This window comes from Rhipicephalus microplus, chromosome 2 (assembly GCF_043290135.1).
Source record: "Rhipicephalus microplus isolate Deutch F79 chromosome 2, USDA_Rmic, whole genome shotgun sequence".
Classification (NCBI taxonomy): domain Eukaryota; kingdom Metazoa; phylum Arthropoda; class Arachnida; order Ixodida; family Ixodidae; genus Rhipicephalus; species Rhipicephalus microplus.
In genome coordinates, this window is record NC_134701.1 from 45,393,455 (window position 1) to 45,413,329 (window position 19,875).

At 51.0% G+C, this 19,875-nt stretch overlaps 1 protein-coding gene across 4 annotated transcripts in view; it reads right to left on the reverse strand.

The window, feature by feature from the left end:
* Art1 (arginine methyltransferase 1) overlaps positions 1-19,875 on the reverse strand; it is a 144,092-nt gene that overhangs the window by 32,611 nt on the left and 91,606 nt on the right. The window lies entirely within an intron of this gene.

The following is a 19,875-nucleotide window of genomic DNA, read 5'->3' on the forward strand; positions in this document are numbered from 1 at the left end:
ATTGCTGTCTGTCTTTCTTCCGAGATTGCTGGCATGTTCTCGTAACCAATCATTGACATGCCGGCCTGTCTGACCGATGTACAATACTCCACATGACCTTGGGCTCTTGCACACTACTGCTGTTTCGCAGGAGACGAAGCAATTAGCAAGGCTATTTCTGGCAGAGAGTTTTTGTGCTTGCAGAAATAAACGCATTTGTTGGTCACTCAGCGCTCCTTCCTGTAGTGTTTCCTTCTGTCTTCTCGTTTTATTGCGCTCTTTCGCGAAGATGAATCTTAAAATAACTAGCATTATTTGAAAATGGGTAACATCATTAGAGCAAAACATAAAAAACATGGCTCTGACAACATTTTACTTCCAGACAACATTCAATCATACTTTCTTAAAGTTACAAGCTGCAAACACAAGATCGGGAAAACCATAAAACAGTCTAATATGCCACACCTTACTGCTTTTCCTGAATTTTCATATCAATTACTACTATCTCCCCCGTCTTGATAGCAGTGTTCTCGAGGATGTTTGACTTGATGATGCATGTGGAGCTTAAGAATGGGGGCTGAAGAAACCTATCGCCTCCATAATTTTTAAAGCCGTGCACGCTAACAACTACAGCTGTAAATGCAACCGCATTTCTCGCGATCGGAAGACGCCCCGTGCAGCGAATGCTGCTATTGGCTGCACGGTGTTCAAAAAAATACATTGTTGAGACGTTTATTCGAGGACATTTGTCGATAATGCTTGACAGCGCAGTCAATGCGGGTACCAACTCTCTGCACGAGCTGCTCTTCTTTTTGCTAAAAGGGCGACCCATTAGAAGGCGCTGGAGAGGACGACCCATTGTTCGAAGGCTTCGCCACAACTACCCCGGGTAACGAAGAAGGAGCCGCCTGGCGACCTTACAGCTGGCTACTATGAGCGGGTTGTGGTAGGCTTTCAGGCGCTCCACGTTGACAATGTCGCGCCCTTGACGGCGCATGTCCGAAGATGGTTCGATTGGTTCGATCAAGTAATTTACAGGGGAAGTGCGTTCGAAGACACGGTAGGGGTCTTCGTATTTGGGCAATAGTTTTAAAGATAGGCCAGTTGAAGTGGTAGGGATTGAGAGCCAGACGAGCGCTCCAGGGAGGAACGTGGGCGCAGTAGTGCTGGTATCAGCGCGAATGCCTTTTTGCCGCTCTTGATCATGCATGTAAAGGTCCTTGCCAGCTCTCGACACTCTTCAGCAAGCTTGGCTGTAGCAGAAATAGGCGCACACTTGGACGGATCTGGCTTGTACGGAAGTATAGGGTCGATGGTGTGCGACGGGTGCCTTCCATATAATAAAAAGAAAGATGAAAAGCCAGTAGTGCTCTGAGGGGCGGTGTTATATGCATAGGTGACGAAGGGTAGAATGGCATCCCAATTTGTGTGATCGGCGGCAACATACTTGGAGAGCATGTCGCCGAGCGTACGGTTGAAGCGTTCAGTGAGGCCATTCGTCTGCAGGTGGTACGCAGCAGTTTTGCGGTAAACAACCTTGCACTCTTTGAGAATGGCTTCGACGACTTCAGACAGGAAGACGCGGCCTCGATCACTGAGCAGTTCCTGAGGTGGACCAGGTCGCAGCATGAATCGTTGGAGCAGGAAGGAGGCCACATTGCTCACTATAGCCGCGGGGAGAGCGGCAGTTTCGGCGTATCGCGTGAGGTTGTCCACAGCAACAATGGCCCAGCGGTTACCAGCCGACGTTAGTGGAAGTGGCCTATACAAATCGATGCCAACGCGCCCAAACGGCCTGGCAGGGCAAGGTAGAGATTGCAGACCTACCGGCGACAGGTGCGTTGAATTTTTACGGCGCTGACATTCTATGCAGGAGCGAACGAATTTCTGCACGTAGCGGTACATGCCGCGCCAAAAGTACCGTTGGCGAATGCGGTAGTAAGTCTTCGATACCCCGGAGTGCGCAAATTCGGATCAGAATGAAAGAATTCGCATATGTCAGAGCGCAGACTGCGGGGTATGACTAGTAGCCACTGGCGGCCGTCACCGTTGTAATTGCATCGGTGGAGGAGGTCGTCGCGAACGGCGAAATGGCGGGCTTGACGGCGCAACGCGCGAGTAGATGGAGTGGATAGATCAGTCAGCAAATCTATCAGTGAGGCAATCCATTGATCCTTGCGCTGTTCAGTAGCAACGGCATGAATGCTAATAGAAGAAACGGCAAGGTGAGACGCTGAGTCGTGGGCATTGTCGTCAGACAAGGGAGAGCGCAACAGGGCATCGGCGCCAGCATGTTGCCTTCCGTTGCGGTACAGCACGCGGATGTCGTAGTCTTGCAGGCGAAGTGCCCACCGGGCGAGACGGCCTCAGGGATCTTTCAATGACGACAACCAGCATAGTGCGTGATGGTCGGTGACTACATCAAATGGGCGACCATACAAATAAGGTCGGAACTTAGTAAGGGCCCAGACGATTGCCAGACATTCTTTCTCAGTGACAGTGTAATTAGTCTCGGCTTTTGTAAGCGTACGGCTCGCATACGCCACGACATATTCCGGGAACCCTGGTTTGCGCTGAGCAAGGGACAGCACCGAGACCGACACCACTGGCGTCCGTGTGTACCTCTGTAAGGGCCGTAGGGTCGTAGTATGGGAGGCGACGTGAACAAACAATGGAGCATTGTGAATGCGTCATCACACTGTGATGACCACAAATGGAGAGGCGCATTACTTCCGAGGAGCTTCGTCAGCGGCGATACGATAGCCGCGAAGTTTCAGATGAAGCGCCGAAAGTAGGAACACAGTCCTACGAAACTGCGCAGTTCCTTGACGGATGTCGGCTTGGGGAACTTGGTCACGGCTTGAAGCTTGCTTGGATCGGGGAGAATTTCGTCCTCGGACACGACGTAGCCGAGTATTGTCAACTGCCGAGCTGCAAATCGGCACTTCTTTAAGTTCAGTTGCAGACTGGCGTCACTCAGACGCGTTCAAACATGCCGCAGGCGTTGAAGATGCGTGGAGAAGTCCGGAGCGAAAACCACGACGTCATCGAGGTAGCACAGGCACGTGTGCCATTTCAGGTCACGCAGAACGGTATCCATTATGCACTCAAACGTGGCGGGCGCATTGCACAGCCCAAACGGCATGACGTTGAATTTGTACAAGCCATCGGGAGTGACGAAAGCGGTCTTCGGTCGAGCGTCTTCAGCCATAGGTACTTGCCAGTACCCCGAGCGCAAATCGAGAGATGAAAAGAATTCAGCTCCTTGCAGGCTGTCAATCGCGTCATCTATATGCGGTAGTGGGTACACGTCCTTACGAGTGATTTTGTTGAGGTGTCGGTAGTCCACACAGAACCGCACAAAACTGTCCTTCTTCGCGACGAGAACGACAGGAGACGCCCAGGGGCTGTTAGAGGGCCGAATAACATCACGGCGAAACATGTCGTCCACTTGCTCGTTGATTACACAGATTCTGTGGGAGATACTCGATATGGACGTTGCCGTAGTGGTGGTTGTGCGCCTGTGTCGATGCGATACGTAACAGTGAATGAGCGGCCAAGAGAAGGTTGAGCGACATCAAAAGAAGAGCGGAATTCTTCCAACAGGGCCAGAAGCTGGGAGCGCTGGACCGGCGTAAGGTTGTCGGCAATGGAAGGACTGAATACATCAGCGGATGATGAAACAGATGTAGAAACAGCACTAACCGTATTGGAACTTCGGCAGTGCGCGTCATCAGGTTGATCCATGACTTGTGCGTCTTCGATGGGTTCCACGCTGCAGAGACATTCCCCTCGCACCAACGTAACACTGTACGGGGATGAGTTAGAACAAAAATGGTGGTGCTGCCGTGAGTGACTTGCACGGTCGCGAAAGGAACCAGCAAGCCTTTTCTGGTGAAAACACGATGAGATGGCGAGAGGAGTGCAGCGGTGTCGGAAAGACTTGCGCAGTAGACCGAGATTGCCGAGGACGAGTTTGCAGGCACTTGCGTCTTGTCCCTGATGAGTAACTTGCTTGCAGCAGATGGATTGTCGGCCGGCGTCAAAGAAGAGAATTGTGTCAGCTCTATTTCTGCTGGTGCGCAATGAACGACGTTGTGGCGGGAGAGAAAATCCCATCCTAGGATGACACGTGAGAGCATGAAGGAATTACGATGAATTCGACAGCATACATCATGTCCTGCAGTTATATCAGCCGGCAGCTGATATAACTGCATAGTGGGCGGCACACGGGGCACGTGGATGACGGCATATGTAGGCGGCACAGTTTCTCCGAAGGCCTGAGGCCTGGCGATGGTTTCGGTGTAACCAAGGGGACCAGTCACAGGAATCGGTGGGGGTGGCCTGGCGACAACTTGGGAGTAACTGAGTGGTGTAGATACTGGAGGCGGCTGGTGGTATTCAGGAACGACCTCCGCGATTTCCTGCTGAATGGCTCGGCGGAGGGGAGGCAGAAGTGTGCTTGACGGCTCTTGAGCACATTGTGGGGAAGCAAAAGCCAGTAAAGAGACCTGGCGGGCAACTTCCTCACGCACGAATGACTTGATTTCAGCGAGCAAGGTGGTGTGGTCAGGAAGTGTTCACAAGACCGAGAGATCAGAGTCACGTGAGGGTGGTCGACGGGTCATCGAGCGCCGCCGCAGCTCCTCGTAACTTAGGCATAGTGTAATCATCTCTGCCACAGTGCGAGGGTTCTTGGCCAGGAGCATGGTGAAGGCATCGTCGGCGATGCCTTTTAGAACATGGGTAATTCTGCCAGCCTCTGACATGCTCGCGTCCACTTTCTTGCACAAGTCAAGGATGTCCTCTATGTAACTTGTGAAGGACTCACCGGTCTGCTGTGCTCGTTCACGTAACCGCTGTTCGGCTTGCAGCTTTCGAACGGCAGGACGGCTGAACACGTCGACGACGGCGGTTTTAAAAGCGGACCAAGTGGGGAAATCGGATGCGTGGTTGTTGTACCACATGCCGGCCACACCCGTGAGGTAGAAAACCAGGTTGCCGAGTTTACCTGCCTCGTCCCAATGATTGGGGACGCTGACGCGTTCGTACATAGCAAGCCAGTCCTCGAGGTCGGTGCCACCCGCACCGACGTCGGTGAAGACAGGAGGGTCGCGGATGCGGGGGACACCGGAACATGGCGTCGGCGCAGGAGGAAGCGTTTGCTGCGCGGCGTCTTGGTGCATGGTAGAAGGCACGGTGGAGACATTTATTGGCGGACACTTGTCGATGATGCTTGACAGCGACAGTCAATGCGGGTACCGACTCTGTGCACGAGCTGCTCTTCTTTTGGGTAAAAGGGCGACCACTAGAAGGCGCTGGAGAGGACGACCCACTGTTCGAAGGCTTTGCCACAATATATATTGTCACGATGAGTCACAAGTACTGGGGGGATTTATTGAACGACTGGGTAGCTAGCTCTAGAACGATGCGTCAGTCGTGGCTGGCTCTCGAGCAGAGAAGAAGACACGCGATCTTCTTTTTCCTCCAGATTGAGAGCCGCTCTTGCTGTCGACCCACTACGTGCTGGTGGCATTATCCCCCCTTCCGAAAAGAAAAAAAAAAAAAAACAAGTCCCAAAAAGAGGAAAGAAAAGTACATAGCATCACCGCGATGCTACAACATAGGCACGTGAAAAAGAAATTGGAAATTCGGATAAAGTGAAAGTAAAGATTAAAGAGCATGCCAAAATAAGAAACGTCAATGAACGAGAAAGCAAGTTCACACAAATAAACAAAAAAAAAACACAAAGGATGCTGTACAGTAAAGGAAAAGTTACGAGCAACGCGCAATAAATGGTTTCATGCGCAACACATGAACGACGTCCGGCCTCAGCCGTGTCCTACTCCGTGCATGGGGTGTTGAGTCCGGAACCACTTCGTAGTTCACGTCACTGACGCGGCGTAACACTTTATATGGGCCAAAGTACCGGCTCAGCAACTTTTCACTAAGGCCACGGCGGCGGACGGGCGTCCACACCCAAACTTGATCTCCGGGGCTGTAAAACACTTCTCTGTGGCGGGTATTATAGCGTCGTGCGTCTGCCTGCTGTTGCTGGCCGATGTGCAGTCGCGCGAGCTGCCGGGCTTCCTCAGCACACTCTGCGAATTCTTCGGCGTCAGTTGCCAACTCGTCTTCGTCTTGACACGGTAGCATGGAGTCTAGCATGGTCTGTACTTCGCGGCCGTAGAGAAGCCGAAATGGCGTGAATCGCGTGGTCTCTTGCACGGCGGTATTATACACGAAGGTCACATAAGGTAAGATCCGGTCCCATGTTTTGTGCTGTACGTCGATGTACATTGAGATCATGTCTGCGAGGGTCTTATTCAGTCGCTCGGTAAGTCCGTTGGTTTGCGGGTGGTACGCAGTTGTCCTTCGGTGTCTGGTGTTGCTCAGTTTGAAAACTTCGTCCGTAAGCTGCGCCGTGAATGCCGTCCCTCTGTCCGTTATTACACTGGAAGGAGCACCGTGTCGTAACACGATGTGGCGCATGAAAAATTGTGCTACCTCAGAAGCCGTGGCTCGTGGGATCGCTTGGGTTTCAGCGTAGCGTGTCAAATAGTCGGTCGCGACGATCACCCATTTGTTGCTGTCCGCAGACAGGGGAAATGGCCCGAGAATGTCCATGCCGACTTGGTCGAATGGCGTGCAAGGTGCTTCAATGGGCTGAAGCAAACCAGCTGGCTTAACAGATGGTTGCTTTCGGCGCTCACATTCCCGACAGCTCTTGACGTACTTCTTGACGCTTGCCGAAAGTCCTGGCCAGTAGTACCTCTCACTCACTCTGGCAAGTGTCCGTGAGTAGCCCAGATGACCGGATGTGGGTTCGTCATGGCAAGCGAAGAGGACGTCGTCTCGCATGTCTCGAGAAACCACCAGGAGGTAGGCACGGTTGTTCGAACGAGCGTTCTTCTTATACAGCACACCATCTCAAAGGCAGAACGATGGCAACGAGTGGAATAAATGACGTGGTATGATTGTGTCCTGGCCCTCTAAATGATCGATGATCGGACGAATCTCTGCGTCATCCCGTTGCCGTTTACTCAAGTCTGATGAGCTAATGGCGCCCAAAAAGCCTTCGTCTTCCTCTGCATCCTGACTGACGACAAGAAGGGGTGCGCGTGACAGTGTGTCAGCGTCTTCATGCTTACGGTCGGACTTATGGACGATGGTGACGTCAAATTCCTGCAGCCGCAAGCTCCACCGTGCTAGCCGTCCTGAAGGGTCGCGCAGGCTTGCCAACCAGCAGAGGGCGTGGTGGTCCGTCACTATCTTGAAGGGACGACCATAAAGGTACGGGCGGAACTTGGTGATTGCCCACACGACTGCGAGGCACTCTTTCTCCGTAGTGGAATAATTCGCCTCGGCACGGGATAGAGAGCGGCTGGCGTAGGCTATCACTCTTTCGATGTCCTCTTGACGCTGAACGAGCACTGCACCGAGCCCAATGTTACTAGCATCGGTATGGACCTCCGTGTCAGCATCATCGTCGAAATGAGCGAGAACGGGCGCTGATTGCATGCGCTGTCGCAGCTCATCAAAAGCTGCTTGTTGCTCGTTTTCCCAGACAAACGGCGTGTCGTCCCTTGTGAGACGAGTCAGAGGTTCTGCTATTTGTGAAAAGCCATGAATGAATCGGCGATAGTAGGCGCACAAACCAAGGAAGCGCCGGACGGCTTTCTTATCGACAGGAGCTGGTAATTCGGCAACAGCGGCAAGCTTGTCCGGATCGGGACGGATTCCTTCGGCGCTAACTACATGTCCAAGAAATTTTAGTTCTTTATAGCCGAAGTGGCACTTCTGTGGTTTTAGTGTGAGGTCCGCCGATCGGATAGCCTCCAGCACGCTGCGCAGGCGCTGAAGGTGCTGCTCAAACGTGGTAGAGAAGACCACCACATCATCAAGGTAGACAAGACAAGTCTGCCACTTCAGCCCTGTGAGGACAGTGTCCATCATTCGCTGGAAAGTTGCCGGCGCTGAACACAAGCCGAAAGGGAGTACTCGAAATTGGTATAGGCCGTCTGGAGTCACGAAGGCTGTCTTTTCGCGGTCTCGCTGATCTACCTCGATTTGCCAGTACCCGCTTTTGAGATCGAGAGAAGTGAAATAATGGGCACGACGAAGTCTATCGAGCGAATCGTCGATACGTGGTAGCGGGTACACATCCTTTTTGGTCACGTTGTTAAGCTTTCGGTAATCGACGCAGAAGCGTAGCGACCCATCCTTCTTTTTGACAAGCACGACTGGAGATGACCACGGGCTGTTGGATGGTTCGATAACGCCATCGTCAAGCATCTCGCGAACTTGCGTACGTATCGCTTCACGTTCTTTAGCCGACACGCGGTAGGGGTGCTGGTGTATTGGGCGTGCGTCCTCGTACGTGATGATCCTGTGTTGAGTGATGGACGTCTGGCGGATCTTTGAGCAACTTGCGAAGCAAGACCTGTACTCGAACAAGAGCGCTCGCAGCGCAGTCTGGTTATCGGTGGACAGATCAGGATTGATGTCAATGTTGCTCATTGATGTGTCTGCGTTATCCACGATTTCTGACGTGAGACAGTTGGTTACGTTTGCTACTTCGTGGGCAAACGCTATCGAAGTGCCACGAAAAAGGTGTCGATGCTCGTTGCTAAAGTTGGTAACGAGCAATTCAGATCGGCCGTCACGAACGTGTATTACACTTCTCGCTACACATATGCCTTGCTGCAGGAGGTGTTCTAAATTTGTCTCGGCCACCACATCGCCATCGCTCAAACCACAGCATGTTACGTCGACTAGAACACTGGCTCGGGGAGGAAGCGTCACGCTCTGTTCAGAAATACGGAGTACGTCGACACGCATTCCGTCATCCTGCACGTTGATTGCTCGCTGGGCTGAGAACGTGACGCGGCGCTCTTGCAGATCAATGATAGCTCCATTTTCCTGTAGAAAATCAACTCCCAGAATGACGTCACGGGAGCATTCACGTAGAACAAGGCAGCTTGCTACGAATGTGTACCCTTGAATCTGTACTCTAGTTGTGCAGGCGCCCAGTGGAGTAACGACATGGCCACCAGCTGTCCGAATCTGCGAGTTATGCCACGGCGTGATCACTTTCTTCAGTTGCGTTGTCAGTTTCCCGCTCAGTATGGAATAGTCTGCGCCGGTGTCCACTAACGCATTAACTACACAACCATCAATTGTTACTGCTATGTCGAGTGAAAGCCGGCTATCCTTTGCAGCAGCAGGTGATGTCGGACCAGTTTCTGTACGGTTCTGCGTCAATAGGAGGTCTTCAGCGCTTCGACGTTCAGCGACCCCGCCCCCAGAAGTCGCTTCGGCTAGTTTTCCCGGCGGGGGCTGGGAGATCGTGCGGTAGAATACCGCTGGGGCGTTAATGAAAATCGCCTCGGTGATGGCGAGCGCGACTGGCGCCCGGCAGACGGTGGGGCATGCTGCTGGGAGAGATAGTTTTGGATGTCGCGTGGTCTCTGACCATAACGGGGTGGCGGCGCGTACGCAGAGAAGCCGCGAAGCCCAAGACGGCGATAAGGGCACTGGCGGTACAAGTGATCAGCTTCTCCGCAGTGAAAGCATAGAGGCCGATGATCGGGTGTGCGCCAGACATCAGACTTCCGAGGAGACGAGTGGCGATCGTCGATGTACTGGACCGGTTGCACCGAACGATGGGCGACAGAAGCACCACGGACAAAGGGCAGGGGCCGTGGCGTGTACGTGCCTTCGTAGTATGGTATGTGCTGCGCCGACTCGAGTGAAACTGCAGGGACAGGATGAACGAACAATGGCGGCGATGCAGCAGGGCGCTTCAAGGCTTCCGCGTAGGTTGTCCCACGGTGGTATTCAACAGGAGCTGACGCAGCTGTATCAGGAGGCAAAGTGTCCCGGAGGGCCTGGTGCAGCTCATCCTTGATCACAGTTGCAATAGAGCTAACCGTAGGATGAGGTGTTACACCAGCCTTTTGCAACTCTTCACGTACAATATTACGGATGAGTTCACGTAAAGAGTCATTGCTGGTCCCAGCGGCGGCGAAAATGTCAGCAGTGGACATGCCACTGACTTGCCTGTCGTATTGGTTTGATCGCTGCTGTAGCATTTTTTCCATTGTCACGGCTTCAGACAAGAACTCCGCGACCGTCTTTGGAGGGCTTCGCACGAGGCCGGCAAAAAGCTGGTCCTTGACACCACGCATCAAGTGACGCAACTTCTTGTCCTCCGTCATTCTTGAATCTGCCCGTCGGAAGAGACGCGTCATGTCTTCGACGTACGCGGTCACAGTTTCGTTTGGCGACTGGACGCGGGCAAGAATAGCTCGTTCAGCTCTTTCTTGGCGGTCGGCGCTGGCATATGTCTGCAGAAGCCTACGACAGAATTCGGGCCACGTCGTCAGCTGCTCCTCTCGATTTTGATACCACGTGCGAGCCCCGTCTTCGAGATAGAAGTAGACACGACCCAGTTTCGCCGCGTCGTCCCACTGATTCAAGTTGGCTACGCGCTCGAAGTCCGCCAACCAGTCCTCAACGTCTTCGTTCTCCGTACCATGGAACGCCGTCGGTGCCCGTGGGCTTTCGGTTCGACGACGTGCTTCCCGTGCCGGTTGGCAAGGTTTGTACCGAAGTGCTGGTCATGTTTGTTGACGTGGTGGGAGTAGTATCGTTGACTTCCGGAGGCAATCCCCTGATTCGGCGGCTGGTCCGATGCACGGGAGTATTGACTGGCACTGGACTCGTATTACGGCTTCCTGGGGGGGTCTGCAGCATCCGTGAGACTACCCAGCACCTTCCACCAGTTTGTCACGATGAGTCACAAGTACTGGGGGGATTTATTGAACGACCGGGTAGCTAGCTCTAGAACGATGCGTCAGTCGTGGCTGGCTCTCGAGCAGAGAAGAAGACACGCGATCTTCTTTTTCCTCCAGATTGAGAGCCGCTCTTGCTGTCGACCCACTACGTGCTGGTGGCAATATATTCTTCATACGCCGAGTTCTCATGTGTGCAACACCGTTACGAAGGCTACGCACACAAATACATAAACAAAGAAGGAAAAATCCGAACATTATATGGGCGCGTTATCGGGCAGAGTGCCCACACCTGAATTGTTTTTTCTTAAGGCCCGACCACACGTACCAGTTGTAGCACATGGCTTTTTGATGCGGCATCGCCCCCTCACTCTGTAGAAAGAGACAGCATGTGGCTACACGATGTTCTCCGCCAACTCGTTCCATAAGGCGAGGGTGCGACATCGCATCAATAAGACAAGTGCTGACGTAATGCGACGAGAACGTGTGGTCAGGCCTTTACACCTTGGCCCAATCTCATATTGTCTAGGGCAAACTTCCCAGGGTGGCAAGCCAAGTTGCAAGTCCGCAGGCTATACCGGGACCTAGACAGCGCTAACCACCTCATCAGTAGCAGCCACTGATGAGCGGTTTCGTGCCAAGCCAATGAGTCGTTATGCAGTCAAACCTCGCTACAAGGAAAAATTATCGGAAAACATACCGTATTTACTCGATTCTACCGCGCCCTCGATTGTAACGCGCACCCGATTTCCACCGCGAAAAAAAAAAAAAACGTAAGACATCGATTGCAACGCGCACCCATTTTTTTTTGCTGGCACGCACGATCACACCACTCGAAAAAACGATTCCTTTCGGGATTGTCTTCCATTTAAATATCAGGTACGGGCGAAGCTTGTGCCCATCTGACGTGTAACAGAGCATTGCCGTCACTGTAGTTTTACCGTGGACCGATGTCAGCACGCGAACTTGCTTCGCCCCCTTCTTCTCGACAGTTGTGGTGCCAGGCATGTCGAAGTAAAGAGGCGTCTGATCGGCATTCCAGATTTGCCCAAGCAGGTAGCCATTGTTGCGCCGCAAGTTTAGGACGAACCTCTGAAAACTGTAAAGCTTTTCATCGTACTTCTCCGCAAAAGTTTTGGCATATGCATGTTCCCCTTCGGAGGGAAGAGCCTTTCCTCTTCATATAGTTAATTATGCCAGCACCTGCTCGCTTTAAACAGGCTCCGCATTAGACTTTTTTCTAAGACTAATTGCATAGCCCGCACTTGGAGCACTTCTGTCGTCATGGGCCGCTGTGCCACTCGCTCCTCAAGCACATACTCGCGGAGCAGCTCTTCAATTTGCGGAAACCGACCCTGCTGTGGTTCACTGAAGCCTTTGCGTGAAGCTTTGCTGTCGACAATCTTTTGCTTTTGTTTCCGCCGGTCCCGCACGCACGTTTCGAGAAGGACCGCGATGCGGCCCGATTTCCGTCCGTTTCTGCACACGCGCTGACTTTTCTTTTAAAAGCGGCATCGTGGTGCACTCGAGTTTTTGGAGTCGGCCCTTCCAAGTCGTCGATGCTAATGCACTACTAGATGACGAACTCCTCAGCACACGTACGAAGTACCGCACATGGTAAACACATAGGCAGAAATAGCCGACGCACCATGCCAACGCACGTAGGGGGCGGCCATTTTGGATTTGCGATGGCAATAGATTAACCGTAATTTTTTTGTTCGCACTCGATTCTAACGCGCATGCGATTTATGAACTCGCTTAACCGGAAAAAAGGTGCGCGTTAGATTCGAGTAATTACGGTAATCTTTAACACTTTGATGCATTTTCAGAACCCGAAAATACATCAACGAATTCTAAAACACGCGTTGGCACCAGCAGAAAACGCCACTGTTTACCTAGCATGGGTGCCGCCATTGCTCGATAGCGATGGCAATGAGACTGCCCTGCTTTTGAGCCGCAGACAATTCGAAGCTGAAGCTCAGTTCATGGTTTTCTTTGCGCAGCTGCTGGGCGCAATCGCGGAACGATGCCTTTTCGGATTCCAATGCTTATCATTCTGATTGCGCTTTGCCAGTGTGGTAAGTAATCAGAGCAACTGTTTTTCGGCATTACCAACAAAATCAGCCAGCAGCAAGTGATGGATGACAGGAATAGCATAGAATAAGGCATAAGTCACCGCTCCAGTATACCCCGCCTCCATCTTGGCATTGCCGGACACACTTTAATGGTGGACAGCTGCTGGTGTTAACATTTAATGCAACTATTAGGCTCATTCACGACAGCTGTTGTGGCCACTAATATAGCGTGCTTTTCACCATGACGACTCAATGCATGGGTGCGAATCGCGTCACGATGCTCCGGGGATCTTTAAAGGGCCACTCACCAGGCTTCATAACAAATTTTAGTTAGATCGTGGAAGTTGTTGGGTGTCCGATGAGGAACATTTTGCCCCCAAAATTTTTTGGATTGGTTCATTACGAGCTGAGAAAACTGTTTTTCCTTTAGGCGGCACGAAACGAGGATGAGAGGAGGTGAGCTCGAAACTCTTGCCGCTCCTCCACCTAGCTTTCGCAAGCCAAATCTCTTCCCTACCCTTTCCGGCATTCGACGAAGAGGTGACGTGCGCATGATGTGACCGAACAAGCCCAACCCCCTTGCACGTGAGCAAAGTTTTGTTTTTCTTTTTTGAACAGTATTGTTTTTAGGTCTACTGCCTGTTTCTGGTAGACGGTTTGGAAACGGCTTAGACGCGGTAGAATAGATGAGCACACTGAGTGTGCGAACGCGTAGGAGCGTTCCACGGCTGTAGTCTGCTCGATGCGCCAACAGCATGGACACGAACGCACGCGAAACACCGGCAAATCAACCCGGCATCTTGTTGAAATTCACACACACAAAAAAAAAATGCTCACAGTCCCTTACTGCGTCTCATTACTTACTAGAGATTTATTCATCTCTTCAAGCAACAAATACATTAACTACGCATGTCGTGTTAAATAATTTTCACCGTGTCACATGCCACTGTTAGCAATGTCAGAGCACAATCATCTACGTAGAGGACCAATGTCACTGCTTTGCGTGTACGTAGGGCTATCCATACGCGCACGTCATGCCCTTATTCTCTATGTGCATGCCCGCAAAAAGAAGGGGGAGCAGCGTTCATCTTGAAATTTGACCCATTTCCGTGGCCCGTAGCATTGCAAATTTTGGCAGACGAGATCGTGAACTCTTATCTATGCATTGCGCTTGTCAGCTGATGATTGTCAAACCTGGTGAGTGGCTCTTTAAGAATAGAAGCAGCCGACACTTTTTGAATTTTAGGAATAAAAGTTCCTTTGCTCAGATCAGGCATAATTTTTCGATTTCACAACGGAATTTTTACAGTGCCCCGTCAGTTTGGTTCGACTGTATATTGAAAGGGTAAATAGACAATATAGAAATAACTTTCCGGTTAGGACAGCAGCGACTCGCATTGTCTCCGAAAATTAGGGCATGCATGGTGCGTGTGCAACATTCGAGCTGTGTTTAGCGGTTGCGAATGCTTCCGACATCGTGCCTACTGCAACCAGAAATTCAGCTGCCATAATGCGGGGAAGCCTGGCACATGAACGAAAAGCTCCGACAGGTTAGTCGGCCACTTTCTGCCACAACATACCTGCCAACCTGGCAACGGAGAAATTCGTTAAACCCCCGAGCGCGGAAGGGGGGTTGCCGACCCTGGTTTTAATTTGTAGCTGCGATAGATTTGCCTTTAGCGACAAGCATAATCACGTTTTGCAGCCATAACTCAAATCGGTGCACTGAATTATTTCCCCCTACTTTTGGCACCAGAAGAAAAGAGAATCGCAAGAACAAAGGGGCGGGGGGTCTCAAATGCAAACATCGGCGTTGCGGTCTCATAATGGCTTGGAGTGGCTGAACACACGAGATGAGAGTTTCAAAGGTGGAGTGCAAATGCTTCTGAAATTTCGCATCATCAAAACAACTAGCAAAAAAAATCAATTTTCATCAAAACAACTCGCGCATGCCTTCACACGGGAACGGACAGGATGGCGCAGCTGGCTGCCATGAAAGCGCGGGTCAAAGCTTGGGCTTTGCCTGCAACTGAATTCTTTGGACAAAAATGCCAAAATGCTTCTAGTCTTTTTTACGTCTTCAACACCTTTAATCCACTCCTGCGTCAGCCAAGTGCCCTCGGAGCTCGTAGATCGCTATCGCATCGCCGCGACCGCAGTTTTGTGCGCAGCGATTGCGGTGAATGGCAGTTTCGTTTTTAATCCACGTGCCTTCAAAACTCGGTCGTTTTATGCTATCTGTGATCACAACTACCGCGATTTTGTCCACACAGTTTGTGGAAAGTAGCGTTACTTTGACTAGTCGAGCGTCGGCCGCGCGCACACTTTTAGAGTTCTGATTATGATTGATATGTGGGGTTCATCGTCCCAAAATCACCATATGATTATGAGAGACGTAGTGGAGGGCTCCGGAAATTTCGACCACCTGGGGTTCTTTAACGAGCACTTTTGAAGTTCCTTCAGTAACGCCGTCGCCATACATAATCGTGTCAAATGACCGCGGTTTCGTCCACAGCGGTTGTGGCAATGACAACCACGCGCACTATAGAGGACAGTGCATGTACTGGTCGCACGCGTACTTCTGAAGCTTTGAGCACGCTGCTCTTGACCGGCCTTCGTTCTACGGTTTCGGTACTAAAGTTCATATCAGACTCTGCGATCAGGAAAAGTGTTCAGAACATTCGAACTTTGGCCGGATGGATAGATGAATTTAGCTGGGGAATTTCACGAATTCGTATCTGCCGAAGTTTCGCATCACTGAGACTCTACTGTACGCTTAGATGAACGCCCCTCAAATTTCTTTACAATAAAATGCGGTGGGCTCGCAAAAAGCCTGAAACGGATTGACCTGCATTTTTGTCAATTCGGCCAGATCTTAAACACAAATTTCGATATCCGGGAAATTTTCATGACAATCATACAAACGCACGAAATCCGGGAGTCTCCTAGATAATGCGGGAGACTTGGCAGGTATGTGACGATGATAACACCAATTCATATTGTTCTCTCCTAAAGTGTTCACCACAAAAGGGGGTGACGGCATGGACGGGTGCCAAAGGGTGCCCGTCAATAGAGGCGATGGCTTCTTTGTGCAACGCGGCATCGGTCTAAAAGCGTCAGTGAACAAAATGCCCCGAAGCAGGCATGTTGCGACGAGCCTGAATTGGGCAGGCGAACTGACTCTCTAAGAGCAGTCAATAGGTTTGAGCTTTTGATACCGCGTTGGGCGCCGGTGTAGTGTGCACGTATCCCGAAGGAGTACGACCACTGGCGTGGGTTCGGTCTCAACCAGCATCAGGGCACGCGTTAACTGTCGCCATGGCGAGAACACAGTACTGCTCAAGGTCGCAACAATTTATTGCCTGCGGCAACACCGAAAACACAGTACAGAGCCCGTTGCAAAGATGCAGAGGGAGAGCAAATGTGCTTATCCACGCCGTGAGCGAGAAGTACTACGCCGTGAGCGAGAAGTAAAGTGATCCATGGAGACACCAGGACAAAGGCCCGGTTGCTCGACCAAGGGCAAAGGTGCTCGCGTTGGCTTCGGAAAGATACGGGTTAGCGCAGCCTGGCCACACACTAAGACACCGCACCAGTCTTCAGCCTGGTGTTCAGAAGGGGAAGCGACATAAGGTAAGCATTCGCCGCGGGCGCAAGGCGCTGTTCGCGAAGTCCGAACGAGCCCCAAACAAAGGAAGCCGACGGACAAAAAAAAAACAACAACAAAAGCGTGCTTACCCTCATGTTGTCCTCGGAGAGGCTCTCTCACTCCCGATGCGCGCGCGCAAAACCCCTCGAGAGACTTTCCGCACGGCGCCACAGTCGACATCCGCTACCGGGTGAGAGGGATTAACCATCACTCCTCGCTCTCCCAGCGCGGCTAACAGCGGAGGAGGGGAGTCACGCCAAGACATGAGAACGGAGAAAGAGGCGGCAAAGCCCGCGCACAGGCAGCGGGCTAGCCTCGATTCGGCCAGTATACGTACCTATATAGATATCGAAACTCAAAAAAGAAAAAGAAGCCGCCCGCGCTCGGCTCGTCACGATGTGCTGACGGGTGCTTATCTCCAATGTGTACTTTGTCCTGGGAATGCGAAGGGGGGAGAGGGGGGTTAGATGCTTGAGCGTGCGCGCTTATCCTTCAGTAGGGAGAATCGCGCGCCTTTGACTTTGACCGGAACGATTGCGTTTCCTCTTTTCACACAGTCCCTTCACGTTCAAACCACACTGATACTCGCTGAGATAGCAAGTGCGCCAGCGATCGCGACCGCCCTTAAAATCTAAGCTCATCATTGCTAATCGAGCGATTCCCCCCCTCTCACCACGTTGTTTCATGTTCATTTAGGACAGGTGGCTTACTTTCTGTTTGAGCATGCGATGGCAGTTGAAACACGCGGGTGATGTTATGCACTTTCCAGGCAATAAGGATGGGCCGATTCATTTGATCTCTCCTTCAGCAGCCCTCGCGCGCTTTTACCCACTTGTGAAAGTTACAATTCGCAGGGGCATGTTGTCAATTTGGACTTGTTCGGAAACATGGCAGGGACAGCAAGAACCCGCCGAGAGTGTCCATATAATTGCTATCGCAATGACAATGCAGTTTTTTACTGTAAAATGAGTGTTCGGGGTTAGCTCTGCCTTCAGTCTCCCTTTTGTTTAACTTGTGCATTTATTTTTCAAATTTTCATAACAAACCTCCATATAACGAATTTTTCAGGGAATTTATCAATTTTGTTATATCCAGGTTTAAAGGGAGACCCTGGTGTTCTAAAAAAATTTTCTGTTTATTATCGTATTCAAATGAAATTTTCAGGCAACGTATCTTTTAACCTGCTGTGAAGATATATGCAATTCATTTTCTTTTATCTCAAGTAGTTTTAGAGATATTGAATAAATAATGAATAGTTGGATTGCCCAATTATTCTGCAATTTAATCATTAAATATCCTTGAACACTTTATATGGACATAGTCTAGAATAATCAAGGATCACAACTATACTATCACTGTAATTTTAGCTATTTTTATAAAAGTTATTGTCATATGTAATATAACGGTTGGGAACATGGGAATTTTCATGAGATTTATCAGCACATAAAAAATTTTCTCTTGACTAAATATAAATTTTAGTAGTCTTATTGTGTATAGGAATTCGTAAGCTGTCAACTGCAACAAGAATCGTTGAAATCTGATCACTAGATCAAAAGATACTGTGGGCAACAGTATAGCACATAGGCAAAAAACTGATTTTGAGAAAACACAAAAAGAAGTTTGAAGACTATATATAGGTTTAATTCTTGCCAAAAAAGCAACAGATGGGAGCCCTTTTTGCTCTAGAAGCCACCAGGCTCATAATCACCATCACTCTCTTTCACACGCCTCTTCTTCATGGCATTCTTGAAGTCTTCTGCTCTGGTATGCTTTTTGTCACATGCCGCTAGCCACTGCTGGTCCTTTTCCAGACATCTTTCAACATCTGTGTTGCCTTGGTTCAAATGCAGCTCCTTCAAAATGGCCTCAGAAGCACGTTTCTTTCCAGCATTGAACCGAGCAACCGCTTCCGCAACAGCAGTTTCGACTGTGAAGAGCGAGGCGTGCTTTGTTTTCGGTACAAACCACCAGATCACTGAATGGAGGCTCTCATTCGAGTTTTGAGTTTTGCCTCTTTGGCAGCGCTCCAACAGCTTTCGATCTGAGAGGCGAGTGTACACTGGAAGGAGCGCTTCTGCAACATATTCCGGGAGGTTGTACCGATGCTTAGGAGGAGCCTGCTGCCTTGCCACTGCCTTGTTGTGGGCACACCATGAGTCTTCTCCCTTTGGGCACCGTGAATGTTGTGGCTTTGCATCAGTAGAAGTCACATGATAGTAAGTGGCAAGGACAGCATTCTCCATCTCATCGATGTTTCCCTGGTGTGCCTTGAGTGCCCAACCATAATAATTTGTAAGCTTCGTTACAAGCTCAGCAGTGAGCTTTCCTTTGCCACCGAGGCTTGGCCGACCTTCCCCCTTGCTCTTCTGCAGGAGGTGTCTCAGTGCAGCACCCATCCTTTTATGTATATGATTTACGCAATCCTGCTTTTCGATAGCCACGAAGCCATAAACTTGCTCCTCCTGAAGGCTGTTGAAAGCGCGGCTATCGCCATCGCACAACATCGTTGTGCAGCGGAATCCATGCTTTTCGAGGGACCGGCGAAACAGAATTTTGGCAGCCTCCACCTCCATCTGGCCAGGCTTGCTCGAAGAGTTTTTTTGGCACTTGTGCCGAGCTCGCCACTCACTGCATCGAGGGTCGTCGTCCTTGGGGCCAATCTCGCAACCCAAACAGAAGTTCGAGAGAACTTGAAGTCCAACACATAGCCCGAAAACAGTTCTATTACAGTTCCCACACAAATGTGTGACAAGTGAAGTGGCCACGAGTGAGCCAAGTCCCGTCATAGGAAACTGCGATATTGCCGGGGTTCCCGAAATTCAGTTCAGAATAGATGGCCTTCACAGCTGTTGCGCACTCGCTCATAATAACCGCGGATGCGTTCATCGCGGCAGGGTTCATCTTGGTTTTGACGTAGTCTTGGTACGTTTTGTTGTGCATTCCACGACGAGACACATTCAGGGCCGAAAAAATGTCGTTTAGCACGGTCTGCCCATTGCCCGTGCTCATAACTGCACGAGCCGCAAGCACATTCACTTCGAAAGGGTTGCAGGTCGCATTCCCCCCTGCTCTCGGCGAGCTCCATCCGGCGCTGACATCTCCGCAGACGGCACAGTTCACCACTATTCTAACTGCCAATCCGTACTCACGGTCGCCCCGTGAAACGTTCAATGGGCCAGAGCAGAAATCGCATTTCGCGCACCGAAGCAGTTGGTTCAGCAGCGGTAGGCTTAGCAGCGTAAACTCGGTGCCGGACCCCCCCGCTTCCGGGGAATCTCCGATAAGCGACCGCTTTCGGCGGGTAGCTGATAACGAAGACAGCTTCTGTCATTGCTCTTCCGCGCGATGCTCAATTGCCACTTTTTCCACTTCTGTC